Source organism: Orbicella franksi, unplaced genomic scaffold (genome assembly GCF_964199315.1).
Source record: "Orbicella franksi unplaced genomic scaffold, jaOrbFran1.1 SCAFFOLD_176, whole genome shotgun sequence".
NCBI lineage: Eukaryota > Metazoa > Cnidaria > Anthozoa > Scleractinia > Merulinidae > Orbicella > Orbicella franksi.
Window position 1 is genome coordinate 20,201 of NW_027670482.1, and position 6,329 is coordinate 26,529.

The 6,329-nt window shown below is 40.7% G+C and overlaps 1 pseudogene; it reads right to left on the reverse strand.

Annotated features, from left to right (window-relative positions):
- The window catches only part of LOC145472052 (DELTA-alicitoxin-Pse2b-like), a 4,787-nt pseudogene extending 241 nt beyond the window's left edge, over nucleotides 1-4,546 (reverse strand).
- Nucleotides 4,547-6,329: the final 1,783 nt, after the last annotated feature.

The following is a 6,329-nucleotide window of genomic DNA, read 5'->3' on the forward strand; positions in this document are numbered from 1 at the left end:
TTGCCTTGCGGTGAGCGCCATGGTTAGCTACTGAGTTACGTGCGACGTAATCCTTGTTGGGTAAGGCCCACACAACTTTCCGCCAATCAAGATGGGTGTTTTTGCAAACACACCAAGACCCAGCCAGCTTCCAGTCGCAACCTTGCCATGCCGTGTTCTCTTTAGTGTCAGCGTATGCATTTTCCTTAACTATTCCTGTATCTTGTTCCTCTTTCTTGTAGAAGACACATGTGTCGCCTCGACAGGAACACCAAATGGGTTGGTAATGGCAGTCGTCGTCGCTGTGGCAACCCTCTTTAGCGAGAGTACACTCGAACTCTGGATACTGGTCGTTGGACCTCTCGGTGTAGTCGAATGTCTGTATTTTAATGTGAAGTTTATATGAAAAAATTCATATACGAACTGCGGTTGTAGATGAAAGTGAAGAATGATCATCGCAGTTAATTTTCCAATTTAAGCAATTGGAAAGACGAAGCCTGAAAAAATCCGGGCTTCAACGGGATTCGAACCCGTGACCTCCGCGATACCGGTGCGATGCTCTACCAACTGAGCTATGAAGCCACATATTGGGAGCGAGGTCAATTAATTGAGTTCATATCTTCCCGTGAGGAGTGAAATGATGTGAAGTTTATATGAAATAATTCATATACGAACTGCGGTTGTAGATGAAAGTGAAGAATGATCATCGCAGTTAATTTTCCAATTTAAGTAATTGGAAAGACGAAGCCTGAAAAAATCAGGGCTTCAACGGGATTCGAACCCGTGACCTCCGCGATACCGGTGCGATGCTCTACCAACTGAGCTATGAAGCCACATATTGGGAGCGAGGTCAATTAATTGAGTTCATATCTTCCCGTGAGGAGTGAAATGATGTGAAGTTTATATGAAATAATTCATATACGAACTGCGGTTGTAGATGAAAGTGAAGAATGATCATCGCAGTTAATTTTCCAATTTAAGTAATTGGAAAGACGAAGCCTGAAAAAATCAGGGCTTCAACGGGATTCGAACCCGTGACCTCCGCGATACCGGTGCGATGCTCTACCAACTGAGCTATGAAGCCACATATTGGGAGCGAGGTCAATTAATTGAGTTCATATCTTCCCGTGAGGAGTGAAATGATGTGAAGTTTATATGAAATAATTCATATACGAACTGCGGTTGTAGATGAAAGTGAAGAATGATCATCGCAGTTAATTTTCCAATTTAAGTAATTGGAAAGACGAAGCCTGAAAAAATCAGGGCTTCAACGGGATTCGAACCCGTGACCTCCGCGATACCGGTGCGATGCTCTACCAACTGAGCTATGAAGCCACATATTGGGAGCGAGGTCAATTAATTGAGTTCATATCTTCCCGTGAGGAGTGAAATGATGTGAAGTTTATATGAAATAATTCATATACGAACTGCGGTTGTAGATGAAAGTGAAGAATGATCATCGCAGTTAATTTTCCAATTTAAGTAATTGGAAAGACGAAGCCTGAAAAAATCAGGGCTTCAACGGGATTCGAACCCGTGACCTCCGCGATACCGGTGCGATGCTCTACCAACTGAGCTATGAAGCCACATATTGGGAGCGAGGTCAATTAATTGAGTTCATATCTTCCCGTGAGGAGTGAAATGATGTGAAGTTTATATGAAATAATTCATATACGAACTGCGGCTGTAGATGAAAGTGAAGAATGATCATCGCAGTTAATTTTCCAATTTAAGCAATTGGAAAGACGAAGCCTGAAAAAATCCGGGCTTCAACGGGATTCGAACCCGTGACCTCCACGATACCGGTGCGATGCTCTACCAACTGAGCTATGAAGCCACATATTGTCTGTATTTTAAGTTCTCCACTTTTCACGTATGGACAGCCATAATTCAAGAAGCCCAGGTAGTAATACTGCAGGTTTAGGTCTCTGACGTAGTTGGGTGATGAAAGCGGCTTTGTAAAACTTTCCAAATGGCTCTGAAGGTGTGCTGGATTGATGAATGTGTTTCTGCGGCTTCATTCATAAGCTGTTGAATCAGTTCCTTAGACCTGTCATATAACAACTGGCTACGGGTTTCCTTGCTTCCTCCTCTAATGAATATTTTGTCAATCGTGCTCATTTCGCTAGCCTTCTTGGATTCAGTATCAGTCACATTTGCACACGCAGCGACGCCGACCTTTGTTACGGCCGTTGTGGGGCCTGCTAACGCGACGCAGCTTTTCACCTGGAAATCTCTTTCACTGTAAGATTCAGAGCTCCGTGAGAATGACATTTGCTTTATTCTTGCTCCACGCAAAACGGAAGTAACAATATGGGAACCGTAATGATCCAAGAAATCATGATATGACCTCCACGAATTCTTCAGCCAGGGTTTTTCAATCTTCAACGGCAATCGTTCCAAGGTATCCATAAAGCTTTTCTTGAACTCGAAGCTTTCGTCATTTAAACAGTCTTTGTCCAGATGGATCTTTTCTGATAATGCCTCGACGATTAAGGAAATTCCACTCACATTCGATTTTCTTGAACTTGTCTTCTGTGTAACACTATTGAGCGTAGCGCTCAGGGAATAGGCTGACTCCAGTGAGGCATCTAATCCAGCTTGGGAGGCCAATTTTGAGTAAAAAGACTTAGTACTTTGATAATATTCAAAATGACTTCTTGTGGAGTTTAGGTTTTCTTTTTTGTAGCATTGTGAAGGGAAAGCCTCAAAAATGCTCGCTTCGCGTTCCTTGAAGTCCTCCAGTAGGTTAGTTTTTGCGAGGTTAATGGCTTTTCCAAGCTCTGCTGTTTCTTTGGTCTTCGGAGTTCCTCTGGTTTCTTCGGTTCCTCTGCCACCGGGTATAGCTAAGCTTGTCAGGGAAATGATAAGCATCAAAGGGACAAACATGGCTCCTTGGTGTGCTGTCGGCCTACACGGACAACAGTGTCGATCAAATAATGGAACCTGCGTAAAACATAACAAATGAGGCAGTTGATTATTTGTGGTTCTTAGATACGTTTGCACGTGGGCATTGATACAACATAAATTGTTGGTTCCGTCGAAGTGTTTAATTAACAGAAATCAACCAACGGCATGCTCACGTTCAAGTACGAGCCTATTATTTGATATATTTCGAAATGAGCCCGCTTAGCGTCTTTAAACTACTTGCTATTAATCACTACATACCTAAAAACTTAAGATGACAGTTTGTATTTCTCGTTTTCCCCAGTCAATACCGCGAATTCGTGATCTCGTGTATCGCTCAAGCTCAGGGAGTCAAGGGCTGCCGTAGTTTGAGAGCGCAGGTTGATTGTACATGCGGTAAATTTTCCTCACCAACGTGTTATTTGTTTTTTTTTGGAACGCAAGCAGTAATTTAGGTAAAAGCTGATAATTTCGCGGTCCCATTTAATTTGTAAATTTGCATGGCGTCCGATGTTTAAAGGAAACGAGAAAGATAAAAGCTTACTTGGTAAAGAACCATTGTTTTGCACGTCGGTAAGGTTAAATAGATATAATGGATCTATTTTGTAGCATAATTTCGGCAAACTACCGATCCACCGATCCACTCGGTGATTTCTTTCTTGGTTTCGGTGAGTTCTTGTCAACTGCTGTATTTGTTCACCATTTCATCATGCCTTTGGTGATTTGACGGATAACTAGAAGATAATCGACTAAATCTTGTGTTAAGTTTATCAGCATTAATGTCATCTCATAAGGATGACCAAGGGAAATAGATATATTACTCTCCATGCATTATTACACATTGGAGACTTTTAGATCGTCGAGATCCACGAAACGACGAACCAAAGGCAGACCTCACGTTTAAAATTTTCGACTTACGTTTTGAACTTTACTGAAGGGGTAGGTTTTTACGTAAGACCTTTACCTCAAGCTTTATTGCCTTAAATTTTATTTTATGCCACGTATAAATTCTAAATCGAATAAAGTAACCCTTTTTCTACAAATTGGTTATAGTGTTTAGGGAAATTAAAAATTACCTAACCTTTTGTTGCTGTTTGTAGGCGAGGCACTCAACCTAAGTAGAAATCCAATATGGCGGCTGTTTTTTTTCCAAAATCGGCGTTATTTTAACACTTTCCAATTTAAGGACGGAATGATTTCTATTCGCTCCAATTTAATCCAGTCTAAATCGACAAACGTCTAAACGGCGAACGTCAAACGTCTAACCTTAAACCGCACTTAGACGTTTGAGGTAAACGTAGATCTTAAGGTCTCTATTAGCTATACAGCTGATTTTCGTGGCGCACTTCTCAATCATGCATTGACTATGTCTTCACTCGCGAACGCACAATGTCTGAATCTACCGACCAATAACACCTCCGTAGATCACCCAAACCGAAGATGTCCGCAGGTATCCGAAAAGGTCCGAAGATTATCCGAAGATTGCCCAAGATGAACAGAAGTTTTTCAGATCATTTTCCAACATTAATGGGAATTTTGCAAATATTTTCGGAAATTTTCGAAGATGCGCTGCGTAAAGCTCTATTTTCTCGTGCAATTATCTTAGTCTTTGAAATATTTGCTCGTGCTTATTTATTCCAAATCGCACTCGAAATCATGAGATTACTTACACTTACGGTGCTTTTCTTTACGCAATAAACTATGACATAGGCCTTTTAAAAACATTAGTCTTGCTTCAGTTCTATAAAAATCGTAATGTGCCATGTAGTCATTAGCTATTCAGTTTACGAAACATCTTAAGCTGGCTTTGATCGCGATAACCACACGCGTGATTACTCGGGGATCCTCAATCGACCTGGGAATTAAACCTCTACAGCGTATTGCGTTCTAGAACTTTACTTCCTGTATAGGAGTTGGATCATGATCTAAACTGAAGCCTCTGACTGGTTTTCTTTGTGCCGTGGTGAGAAATCCTATTGTTATTTTTCATCGTCAGCCATTGTGTCTCGATCAAAGAGGTAAAACGATTAACAGAAATATATGTTCTTTTTTAGGACAAGGTGACTGGTGATTGCGTTGTATTTTCCATTCTTCATATCATTTGAATACATTAAATTCGAACGAAACAGAGAAAAAGCTCAAATCTTTCAGTGAAAAATCACGTGTCCTTTTTCTTTTTCGATTCTAGGGGTGGCAAATGGTAAACTCAATACTTTACGAGAGCCTCCGAGAAGACCGAGAAGAAGTTATAAAAACAATTTCAAGTCGGGGAGGCTCACTAAATTTGGCAAAAAAAAAAAAATTTCTTCGAGATGCGTATTTTTTGAGAACCCATTCAGTCAACCTCCTTTTTTTTTGTCTTTGTTTCAGCTCTTGTTTTGGGCCATTCTAATAGCCAACCCTCTATAAAGTGAAAAATTGTTTTAAAAAAAGCAAGCTTTAGGTTTGAAGATCTTGACAGACATTCTTAAAGTGCACCTAACCCCAAAAAATTTTTTTCGCTAAAACGAATCTAGACTTGATTTGAAGCATTTGGGCGAAAAAATTTTTGGATTTGGTTGAATCCTCGATTTTCTATGCCCTTTCAAAGTCGCGCTTGAAGGTTTCACGACCGCGTTTTAGGGAGTCTGGGGCGGCGGTTCCTGATGACGTCTACCCAGGAACCAAACACAATAGCGCCTCAGTCAACTCTCTGTATTTGCTCGAGAAAATTGAATACAAAACTAATCGTTCCGATGTATTTTGGGACTAAAACGTCCAAGTTTTGTCTCAGAATCATTTCTTTTTCGTCACTGGAGTCAGAGTTAAGTTTCGATTCGGAAGACTCCGAAATAAACTTCGATCGAGCACGTTCGACAACTGTGAACTCACTGCTTAGAGCTTTGAGAGCAATTTACAATATTTCAAGCGACGAAGGGGAAGACTTCTTTGCGGACGAGCTGCTTGTATATTAGGAATGGAAAGCTAGATACGAAGTGGAGGGCAGGCAAACGAAACGCAGGAAAGAAAACTCAAGGACTGCTTTGGATGGTAATTTCGTCAACTAAACATAAGATTCTCACGCGTGTTTATAGCCCGTTTACATTTGTCCTTAGCGAGAATGTATTTTGTCAAGGTGTGATTGTTCTGTTAAATCCAGTTTGTGTTTTACTTTCAGTTGAATGCTTCATGTTTATAAGAGCGACGTACGTGTTGCAGTTTTCGAGACTTGATGACCTCCAAAACATTGGCTTCGATCGATTGAAAATCGTATTGTTTAGACCTGTATTTTTGAAGCTGCGGGAAGCAAGGCGGAAGGAAACATTTCATACAATTACCGATTTCACATTGTCACACGTTTTAAGTCGTAACTCCAAATAACCAATGTAAATTGTTCTCAAAGTTTACAGTGAAATTCGTCGGATAAGCGAAAAGGATGTGTTCCCTAAGCGGTCCGCAGATAA